General features: G+C 41.2%; 1 long non-coding RNA gene across 2 annotated transcripts in view; it reads right to left on the bottom strand.

Moving 5' to 3' along the window:
- Positions 1–12,073, bottom strand: part of LOC130355649 (uncharacterized) — a 47,792-nt gene that overhangs the window by 28,294 nt on the left and 7,425 nt on the right. For both annotated transcript variants that reach the window (XR_008888606.1, XR_008888607.1), the window contains exon 3: positions 10,263–10,423. This is a non-coding gene — a long non-coding RNA (uncharacterized LOC130355649). The remainder of the gene's footprint in view (positions 1–10,262; positions 10,424–12,073) is intronic.

The following is a 12,073-nucleotide window of genomic DNA, read 5'->3' as shown; positions in this document are numbered from 1 at the left end:
GACAACAAAGATTTTCCTCCGTTCTATTCATTATTCTTTTTTCATGCAATAGTAAGTTTTAATAGTTACCTGTTTTTGTAAGAAGTTTTAAGGTACACGAATGGTGTTTTATATAAGTCTTCTTGAAGCAAGTGCTCCTCCCTCTTGAACTTGGTATTTAAGAGGTGAGGAACACACAGGTGGTGTGGTGATCAAGAACGCGCATGCGTTCGAAACGCGTCCATAGGAGTTGTTTGCTGACCAGGTGAAGGTGGATGGTGTGTGCTCTGTATTTTTAAAGAAAAGTGAAATAAAGGATCTACGTTTCAAGGGACTGCTGGACTACCTTTCTTCATTTACCTACAAGTCTAAAGCCTGGCCGGGCTCAAGTCCTTGCAGACCGTGGAGGAGGTGAGCTGAGAGAACTTTATTTCTTATTTAAAGGATAAGTATCATGAAGAAAAAAGTATCCCTTATCTAAAGGATTGGGGTCCAAGCGCTGGGGCCTGGTTCTACTTCACAGGAGCGAGCCACGACCCCCGCCACACCCCCTCCATAAAGCTCTATGGGAGAGCTGTATAGCAATCTTCGGCTCTCTCATGGAGCTTTATGAAGGGGGCGTGGTGGCCTCTGCTTCAGGCGGGGGTCTTGACGTGCTCCTGTGCTGTAGAATCAGGGCTCCAAACAGGAGATTGCGGGGGTCCCCAGCGCTCGGACCCTCAGCAATCTAAAATGTATCCCCTATCCAAAGTTTTTCTTCATGATACTTATCCTTTAAGCATCAAGGAATGAGTGTAGCAATGTTATTTAGGCAGTGCTTGGCAGGGATTGCAGTAGGACTGGAATCAGGGAATGGTCACAAACCTTTAAAGAGATGTTACGTGCATGATCATGGCCCTTACGGGGTTCCCCAGAAACTGTCACTGCCTGTGACAGTACAGCAGAGGAACTCCGGAGCCTGCAACAAAGAAGGGGAGCTGAGTGAGTAAGGTAAGCAGCTGGACGTTACATCAACTAAGTAGTAAGTAAAGGGTCTAAACACTTATGTCAATAGAATATTTTAGTTTGAGTTTAATTAAGTTAAAATTTCTGTTGGTTTCTTTTCTGAATTCTTCATCATGCCAGATATCTATACCATTTTCTCTGGAAATTTTTTTGAAACATCATAGGATGCGCATGGTTGATTTTATTGGATGGATTCTGTTTGCTTAGAGGTAAGGATGCAAACAGTTATAGTATTGTTATAGGTTAGATATTTTTTTTAGTTTTTGGGTTCTACTCTGTCTGCCATCATAGTTTTACCCCAAGATCTTATTCTACTCTTACCTTTGATACACTACATGTTCAAGGGTTAATAGCTGTTCTTTGGATTTGGAATGCAAATGGCTGGTAACTGAAAACCAAAATGTGTAAGTCAGTCATCTAGTCATCAATGTAAGAATGTATTACTCTTTATGTCTGTCATAATATTGTGATAGCCTGGGGAAGTAGAGTATATGGGGTGTAGCTGACTAAAGGGTGCCTGGTTAACCCTTTCTATTCGTGACGCCAGGGTGAGGGCTGATGCTTGTCCTACCGCCACACTTCACAAGAGCGATAGGGAGGTATAGAATAATTGAATGTCCACAACCGGAGAGTTTGCTGAACAGTCTGTATACATGCAAAGTCTCTTAGAGATTGACAGTGGTTGGGACCTTAAGCGTTTTAGAGTCCAGTGCAGTCCAGTGGTCACGCTAGCTTTAGCGAGGATTAGTTTAGAACTCACGGTTTAGTTTAGGCTGAGGCCGGTAGGTTTTCTTGCCTAGCGTGTCTTTGAAAGTTGCGCAGATCCATCCTGCTAGTCCGGCATCCACGAGAGCAACAACCCAAGAGAGCGATAATTGGCTACAGCTCCTTTATATGGGCAGTGGCTGGACTAGAGCTAATTGGTCCAATACTTCTGTCAATCACCTTCACATAGAATGATGGGTAGCATGTGACCCAAGGACCTCCAACATACCATAGAGGAATCAACACGGTTACATGACCGAAGGTCCTGCGACGCCAAACAAGGTAAATACTAATATGCATTATATTAAATATACATTATTAAATATGTACATAGAAACATTATAAAATGAGAGTAGAAGAGAGGCAACTAGGGGCTGTCCCACCTGGGGACCCTACCTGAGCATAGTAACTCTGATTTTGGGGATCCCCATACAAGGTATGGTATGCAATACTAATTTACAGAGCAGGGGTTTCCGGAACTTTTATTTTAATTGCTTATCTTTTGGGAAATGGGGCTCCAAATCATGTGAACACTGCTCCATACAGTCGGTAGTGGCAGTATCTGGTATTGCAGCTCAACCCACTACCGAACGCACAAAGCTGTGCTTAGTAGGATATGAAGAGGCCGTAGTCCTCAAACATGCACTGTGGCCCCTGCAACCTGCTCATCGGTAGCAAATAGAAACAGGCAAATATTAACCCCTTAACCCCTTAAGGACCGGGGTTTTTTCCGTTTTTGCATTTTCGTTTTTTGCTCCTTGTCTTTAAAAAATCATAACTCTTTCAAATTTGCACCTAAAAATCCATATGATGGCTTATTTTTTGCGCCACCAATTCTACTTTGTAATGACATCAGTCATTTTGCCCAAAAATCTATGGTGAAGCGGGAAAAAAAATCATTGTGCGACAAAATTGAAAAAAAAACGCTGTTTTGTAACTTTTGGGGGCTTCCGTTTCTACATAGTACATTTTTCGGTAAAAATGACACCTGATATTTATTCTGTAGGTCCATACGATTAAAATGATACCCTACTTATATAGGTTTGATTTTGTCAGACTTCTGGAAAAAATCATAACTACATGAAGGAAAATTAATACGTTTAAAATTGTCATCTTCTGACCCCTATAACTTTTTTATTTTTCCGTGTATGGGGCGGTATGAGGGCTCATTTTTTGCGCCGTGATCTGAAGTTTTTAACGGTACCATTTTTGCATTGATAGGACTTATTTATCGCTTTTTATTCATTTTTAAATGATATAAAAAGTGACCAAAAATGCACTATTTTGGACTTTGGAATTTTTTTGCGCGCACGCCATTGACCGAGCGGTTTAATTAATTATATATTTTTATAATTCGGACATTTCCGCACGCGGTGATACCATATATGTTTATTTTTATTTACACTGTGTTTTTTTTATTATTGGAAAAGGGGGGTGATTCAAACTTTTAATAGGGGAGGAGTTAAATGATCTTTATTCACTTTTTTTTTTCACTTTTTTTTTGCAGTGTTATAGGTCCCATAGGGACCTATAACACTGAACACACTGATCTTCTATGTTGATCACTGGTTTCTCATAAGAAACCAGTGATCAACGATTCTGCCGCATGACTGCTCATGCCTGGATCTCAGGCACTGAGCAGTCATTCGGCGATCGGACAGCGAGGAGGCAGGAAGGGGCCCTCCCGCTGTCCTGTCAGCTGTTCGGGATGCCGCGATTAGCCGCGGCTATCCTGAACAGCCCGACTGAGCTAGCCGGGAACTTTCACTTTCACTTTTAGCCGCGCGGCTCAGCTCTGAGCGCGCGGCTAAAGGGTTAATAGCGCGCGGCGCGCGATCGGCGCTGCGCGCTATTAGAGGCGGGTCCCGGCTTCACTATGACGCCGGGCCCGCCATGATATGACGCGGGGTTACTGTGTAACCCCGCGTTATATCAGAAGAGCAGGACCAAGGACGTACCGGTACGTCCTTGGTCCTTAAGGGGTTAAGGACTCAGGGTTTTTCCGTTTTTGCCCTTTCGTTTTTTCCTCCTTACTTTTAAAAAATCCTAAGTCTTTCAATTTTGCACCTAAAAATCCATATGATGGCTTATTTTTTGCACCACCAATTCTACTTTGTAATGACATCAGTCCTTTTACCCAAAAATCTACAGCGAAATGGAAAAAAAAATCATTGTGCAAATTTTTTTTTATTTTTAGAAAAAAAAACATTTTGTAACTTTTGGGGGCTTCCGTTTCTACACAGTACATTTTTTGGTTTAAGTGACACCTTCTCTTTATTCTGTAGGTCCATACAGTTAAAATGATACCCTACTTATGTAGGTTTGATTTTGTCTTATTTCTGAAAAAAATCATAACTACATGCAGGAAAATGTATACGTTTAAAATTGTCATCTTCTGACCCCTAAAACTTTTTTTTATCTTTCTGCGTATGGGGTGGTATGGGCCAATTTTTTGTGCTGTGATCTGAAGTTTTTAGCGATCAAATTTTTGTATTGATCGGACTTCTTGAACGCTTTTTATTCATTTTTTCATTATATAAAAAGTGACCAAAAATACGCTATTTTGGCCTTTGGAATTTATTTGCGCATATGACATTGACCGTGTGGTTTAATTAATTATATATTTTCATAATTCAGACATTTACGCACGCAGCGAAACCACATATGCTTATTTTTATTTACACTTTTTTTTAAATAGGAAAAGAGGGGTGATTCAAACTTTTATTAGGGAAGGGGTTAAATGATCTTTATTAACTTTTTTTTTTCACTTTTTTTTTTGCAATGTTATAGCTCCCATAGGGGCTATAACACTGCACATACTGATCTTTTACCTTGATCAATGGTTTCTCATCGGAAACCATTGATCAATGATTCTACCGCTTGACTGCTCATGCCTGGATCTCAGGCACTGAGCAGTCATTCGGCGATCAGACAACAGGAGGCAGGTAAGGGGACACTCCTGCTTTCCTACAGCTGTTCGGGATGCAGTGATTTCGCCGCAGCGATCCCAAACAGCCCCCTGAGTTAACCGGCATTAGTTTACTTTCACTTTAGACGCAGCGATCAACTTTGAACGCCGCGAGGGTTAATAGCACGTGGCACTGCGATCAGTGCCGCAAGCGGGAGCAGACTCAGGACGTACGGGTGCGCCTTGAGTCCTTAAGGGGTTAAACAGGAAAAAATTGCTAGATTCTCTAAAACAGGCTAAATTCCTTGGTACAAATGGCTTTTTACCTCATTGGCATAAACCTTTTTGGAAAAAAAATTCAATGTTCCATCATCACTCACTTTTGTTTCCAAGGTTTAGACGTTAAAGGGGTACTCCGGTGAAAACCTTTTTTCTTTTAAATCAACTGGTGCCAGAAAGTTAAACAGATTTGTAAATTACTTCTATTAAAAAATCTTAATCCTTCCTGTACTTATTAGCTGCTGAATACTACATAGGAAATTCTTTTCTTTTTGGAATTCTCTCTGATGACATCACGAGCACAGTGCCCTTTGCTGATGTCATTACTGTATAATAATAATAACTCTTTATTTATTGTTGTCCTTAGTGGGATTTGAACCCAAGGCCCCAGCACTGCAAGGCAGCAGTGCTAACCACTGAGCCACCATGCTGCCCTTAGCATACATCTTCTATGCATCTGCTATGCATGGTTGCTAAAATGGACAGAGATGTCAGCAGAAAGCACTGTGCTCGCGATGTCATCAGTGTTCCAAAAAGAAAGGAATTTCCTCTGTAGCATTCAGCAGCTAATAAGTACTGGAAGAATTAAGATTTTTAATAGAAGTAATTTACAAATATGTTTAACTTTCTGGCACCAATTGATTTAAAAGAAAAAAGGTTTTCACCGGAGTACCCCTTTAATGGCAAAGCATTGAGTTATTTTGAGGGGGACACAGCATTAAACACTGTTAGGCTAGGTTTCCACATAGGTTTTTTTTATGGCATTTTTTTGTAAAACTGCCACTGCTGTTTTTGAGCCAAACTCAAAAGTGGATCCAGTAAGAAGTAGAAGTATGAGGCCTTTCTTTTTATTTTCCATTCCTTTTAAATATACTTTTGGAACAAAATTGAGGATGCAGTTTAAAAAAAAAAAAAAAAAGATACCATAAAAAACTGTGAAACCCTATCCTTAGGCTAGGTTTCCACTTGTTTTTTTTGTGTGCAAAAAATGCCAATAAAAACGCCCATTCTGCTGCATGGCTTTTTTTGCGTAAAAATAAAGCTGCAGCCAGATGTTAGCTGCAAGTCAATAGGGAACTGCAAAATGCCATATCCACTTGGCGATTTTTTTAATCCTTTTGGCATTTTTCAGCTATTTTTGGCTCCTTGGCAGTTTTTCAAAAACAACCTCTTGTTGAGACTTCTTTGGGAGTGAAAAAATGCCAGGAAAAACGCCATGTGGGTTTTAACTTTGGCATTTTTGCTGGAGTTTTTTATTCTTTTTTGGACTTTAGGGATCCAAAAAAGTGATGGAGATACCATTTTTAATAACATTTCCTAGGATACCGTAAAAAAAATACTAAAAAAGATACAGTAGTGATGGAAAAAATTGTATTTAAGGAAATGTATCTTTTTTATAACGAAATTTATATAAATTTTTAAACAGGGATCAATTTATGTGTGCGGGCAGGGCACTAGTAGCTGACAATAATAAAAATTTAGTGTGTGCGTGTTTTGACTTTTTTTTTTTTTAACCTTTTTTAGGTAGTACTACTACTCCCAGCATGGAACACACTGTTTCATGATGGGAGTAGTAGTACCTGTACTAATTGACAGATCACCCCGGCCAGATGGTTCCAGCCAATTACAACTCTCTGTGGGAAATATGAATAGGTGTATAAATACGTCAGTGCAGGGGACCTTAGAAAAGCGGCCGCCCGCATCTATACATAATACAGGACGATCATATCGGATGTCAGAAGTGACACTCGCTTCGATCTGTCTATAAATGCAAGGAACTACAGCTCCCAGCATGGAGCAGAGTGTGCTCCATGTTGGGAGTAGTAGTACCTGCAGTTAAGGAAAGATCACAGCGCGTGTCACTCCTGACATCCAATGCGATCGTCCAATCTATTAAAGAGATGCGGAGCAGCTCTGTACAGCGATCGCATCTCTGCACTATACTCCAACCGGCCAGTGATATAAATAGAGCATCACTAATTCATATTTCCCGCTGAGAGCAGGGATTGGCTGCAACCATCCGGCCAATCCCCACTCTTTATAAAAAATTTATTAAAATTTCACTATAAAAAAATTCATGATGGGAGTAGTAGTACCTGTACTAATGTACTAATTGACAGATCGCCCCGGCCAGATGGTTCCAGCCAATTACAACTCTCTGTGGGAAATATGAATAGGTGTATAAATACGTCAGTGCAGGGGACCATAGAAGAGCGGCCGCCCCCATTCCTACTTAATCTTTCTTTCTTTTTTTTTTTTTTTTTTGTACCCAACAAAAGAAAAAAAAAGCCAAAAGGGCCAAAAATGCAATTTCCACTCAAAGGCAAAAACAACAGAAAAAACGCCAGGAAAAACTGCCAAACCATAGGAAAAACCTGTGGCAGTTTTTCTGGTGTTTTTTTAAGTGTAAGAAAAAACAAGTGGAAACTTAGCAGAGAGAGAAGTACAGCCACACATCAACAATTTGTATTTTGATCTACTTGCTTCTCAGCATAAATTCAAAAAACGAACAGGTTGTTAATATACATTTTGATCAAAAAGTACAATCCCACTCACCACGTCAAGGCCACCTATTTAGAGTGGGTCCATAACCCAAAATTGGCGTAGCGCCGGGCGGCGGCCACCACCAATGCAACACCATGCTCACAGCGGGAGCGACCCAGTGGCCAGACAGCCCCACTGCTGCCCGACCAAGCCCCTGGCTCCGGGCCACCCCACAGACAAAGCATCACAGTAACAATAACCGCCGCAGTGCAGCCGCATCAATGTGAATACCTACCAAATGCTCCCTGCCAGAGGGCTGGGAGAATGCTAGGAGGAAACCCTTATGCAGTCTCCTGCTAATTAAAAACTCTTGGACCAAATGGGTGAATGTACACAAAAGCATCACCAGAGATGAAAGATTCTATGAAATAGAGATGCAATGAGATCCCTGATAAATCAAATGTGAGGAAATGCTTAGGTTCTGCTACTCATCATGTGAAAAAGTTTCTCAAAAGACGATAACTGCTTAAGGCCTCAAATCAAAGAGATAAGTGATTAAGAATGTGAAAAATCACTGTGTGGATATAGCACCCCACAATAGCTGCCTTTTTGAAACAGTGATAATGACTGTGCAATATATTGTTTGAGTGTGTATGTATGTATATATATATATATATATATATATATATATACATATATATATATATATATATATATATATATATATACACACATACATGTATCATTTTTTTCTTTTTATATATATATATATATATTTTATTTACCGTATTTATCGGCGTATAACACGCACTTTTTAGGCTAAAATTTTTAGCCTAAAGTCTGTGTGCGTGTTATACGCCGATACACCCCCAGGAAAGGCAGGGGGAGAGAGGCCGTCGCTGCCCGCTTCTCTCCCCCTGCCTTTCCTGGGGTCTAGAGCGCTGCTGTCGGCCCTTCTCTCCCCCTAGCTATCGGCGCTGCTGCCCGTTCTGTCCCCCTGACTATCGGTGCCGGCGCCCCATTGCCAGCGCCGATAGCCAGGGGGAGAGAAGCGGCGCCGACAGCCAGGGGGAGAGAAGGGGCAGCGGCACCCATTGCCGGCGCCGCTGCCCCGTTGCCTCCCCCCATCCCCGGTGGCATAATTACCTGAGTCGGGTCCGCGCTGCTCCAGGCCTCCGGCGTGCGTCCCCGGCGTCGTTGCTATGCGCTGAACGGCGCGGCGCATGACGTCAGTGCGGCGCGCCGTGCATAGCAACGACGCAGGGGACGCACGCCGGAGGCCTGGAGCAGCGCGGACCCGACTCAGGTAATTATGCCACCGGGGATGGGGGGAGGCAACGGGGCAGCGGCGCCGGCAATGGGTGCCGCTGCCCCTTCTCTCCCCCTGGCTGTCGGCGCCGCTTCTCTCCCCCTGGCTATCGGCGCCGGCAATGGGGCGCCGGCACCGATAGTCAGGGGGACAGAACGAGCAGCGGCGCCGGTAACCAGGGGGAGAGAAGGGCCGGCAGCAGCGCTCTAGACCCCAGGAAAGGCAGGGGGAGAGAAGCGGGCAGCGACGGCCTCTCTCCCCCTGCCTTTCCTGGGGATGTATCGGGGTATACACGCGTACACACGCACCCTCATTTTACCATGGATATTTGGGTAAAAAACTTTTTTTACCCAAATATCCTTGGTAAAATGAGGGTGCGTGTTATAGGCCGGTGCGTGGTATACCCCGATAAATACGATATTTAAATTTTTTTTTTCTTACTACATCCCTAAAATAATTTGTGAAATGTTCGCAATTTCAACTGCACCCTTTGTATACAGTCATGCATGCAACTATCACAAACGGTAGTAAAAATTATCATACCAAATAGCTCAGTTACATTCAACAGTGCAATGGATACATTACTAGAGTTGCCCATGGTGATGTAGAAACATCTTGGAGAAACAATAAGTTACAGAATGTGACCGATGAGTGCTGAAAGGTGTAGAATGCAAAAATCATTAGAACTGTTTGAAAGGATTACTGTACACACACAATATTTGGGTCAGTATTTCATTCAGTAATTTTAGCCAAAACCAGGAGTGGAACAGACACAGAGAAAAGCTGGAATGGAAAGATGTTTAGATTTTTCTGTTTTTAACCCATGTTTTGCCTAAAAATATTGACCAAAATAGTGGGTAAACCCCGCCATAAAGTAAACTTACTATTGGCTGGAAGTGAGGTAAATAAAAATATAAATACAACTCTGTAATTAACCCTAAACCTGCTGCCACTGTGGGCAAAACTGGCAGGGTAGCAGACATAGCAGCTACTATGGGGCACAGACACTAAAGGGGCCCAATATTCAAGAGGTTAACATAGTTTTGCCTATTAAAGATTGAAGAAGGTGTAAAAAACTGAATGGACCCTTATTTCAACAGATGGAACTCCATAATGGTTTACTGTGTCCCTGCTGTATGTATTATTCCTGTACTGGAACATAATTTTTATTGTTCCTCTATGTTCCTCTATGATGTCACTAAGTGCATTACCTTTGATGACGTATGTTTATGCTGTTACATCACAGGTACTGGGATAACACCATGTGCATTTATTGAAATGTAAGTGTATTAAGGATTATCTGCTTAGTGTGTGATTAATAAATGGTCTCATATATATTTTTCTACCTACCGTATGTGGTATACAGCACAAATATGAGTAAATGCTTTGACTCCGTACAGGCCCCAGCTGAGATTTTCAATGCTTACAAGAAAGCATATGATTTAGTCAGCTGTTAGAAATTCCATTCATTACAGCTGTAAACTATACAGTTCAGTAACTCAGAAATTAATGTATGTCTGGGCTTGCACATACCTACAGACAGATAAGCCTTCAGTGCTTGGCGCTACCAACTGTGCCATATGTTGTAAGCCTTTTTAGTGGTATCCGTTTCCATTAGTTTGTTGACCAGCTGAGACATATGGAAAGCTCAATATGGATTTTTATGTTCTGGACAATTATAATAGGAATATGAGCTGAAAGATAAAGAATGAAAAATATAATTTCAGATAAAGTAACTAAAATCCAAATAGTGGTAAGTATCTGATTTATTTCTGGGTCATTGGTATATCTAAACCTGAACTCTGAGCTACATATCATATTGTTTTACTACTGATGTGTAATTCAGTATACAAATACTTATTGGAGATTGGCTCAGTAGAACCTAATAGTGGCAAAACAGCAGTCAGAGGGGGACATGGAAGCAACTTTTAAACAGGCCTACTTCTGTCTTTATTGTTCAGTAACGAAAAAAATCCAGCCTGAAACTCAAGTATAAACACAAAAATAAATTCCTGCTTGTCCAGTGGTTACTCTTAGTCTTAAAACTTAGTAACTAGCTGTCTTTAGCACCTGTGCTGATCTGGACTAGTCTGAAAACCGGGAGTGGCCCAGGAAGGGAATGAAAGGCCCCATTACCAAACCTGCCTTTCATCCCATTAAAATATAGTAATGATGAAAGGACTTACCAAGGTCCCTAGCAAGCTCACCATAGTCTCACCAGGGTTTTAACTATTTATTGACCTCCTATATCTCATGCAGCGGGATGAGATTTGTGGTATCTACATTGCATAGATACCTTGGGGGAATAAATTGATCCCCCGACGACCGGTCCTGTCATTATCTCACTTTATACATGATGAACCATACAAAGTACATTTTATACATATAAAATAGAATAAAATGAAATTACAGTATAGTGTACACTACTGTGGGTCCCCTGTTCCATAACTCCCGTAGAAATCAAAGTAGCTATACCATCAAAGCTGGAATTTACAAGGATCTGTCTGATCAAAAAATTAGTCTCAATGGCCCTAGGAAAATACTGCTCAACTACGCCGCTTTGACAGCACCACTTGACTTTGCTAATATAAGAAATTTCCCGGTGAAAACCACTATATTGTACCGGTTTTACAGGCACATTAGCAGAACAACCAGTGCTCTGGTGTAAAGATCTTGCGTGGCACAGCAAACATCAAACATATGTCAGTTTGGCAACCTGTTTATAGGAAACATCATAAATATCCATGGTCAGATTACCCTTTTAAGTAAATAAAACCCAATGTTTTTATGAAATTGTTTGTATGCAGGTTTATTTTTCAAAACACTATCAGGGTGGTACCTCTAGTCCAAATACTGTAAATCAGGAGACCCTGTACCAACTTTCTTTTGTTAGTATGAGAGCCGTATTTGTATGTAACAGTGCTGTACACCTCTGTAAAGGGAGTTAGAGCTATCACAATTCAACAATCACAACCTTACCAAGAGAATATAATTCTGAAACAGCAGATCTGTTTATACTCTGACAAAGATGACATGTTCTTGATGTTTTATTTACATTGCTAGGTGTATGAAGCATGCTATGTATAATTATGCATGACTGAGTGGATATACACGCTAGTGTAGTGTTTCAGGGAAAGAACAAGCATAAGAGAGGTATGTGGGGGCACAGGCTTTGTAATTTGATAGTATCTTTAACCCCTTAAGGACTCAGCCCATTTTGGCCTTAAGGACGCAGAAAATTTTATTTTTACGTTTTCATTTTTTCCTCCTCCCCTTCAAAAAATCATAACTCTTTTATATTTTCATCCACAAACTAGTATGAGGGCTTGTTTTTTGCACGACCA

The sequence above is a fragment of the Hyla sarda genome, chromosome 2 (assembly GCF_029499605.1).
Source record: "Hyla sarda isolate aHylSar1 chromosome 2, aHylSar1.hap1, whole genome shotgun sequence".
NCBI lineage: Eukaryota > Metazoa > Chordata > Amphibia > Anura > Hylidae > Hyla > Hyla sarda.
The sequence above is the reverse complement of the archived record's forward strand: the minus strand, read 5'-3'. Positions and strand labels throughout refer to the sequence as shown.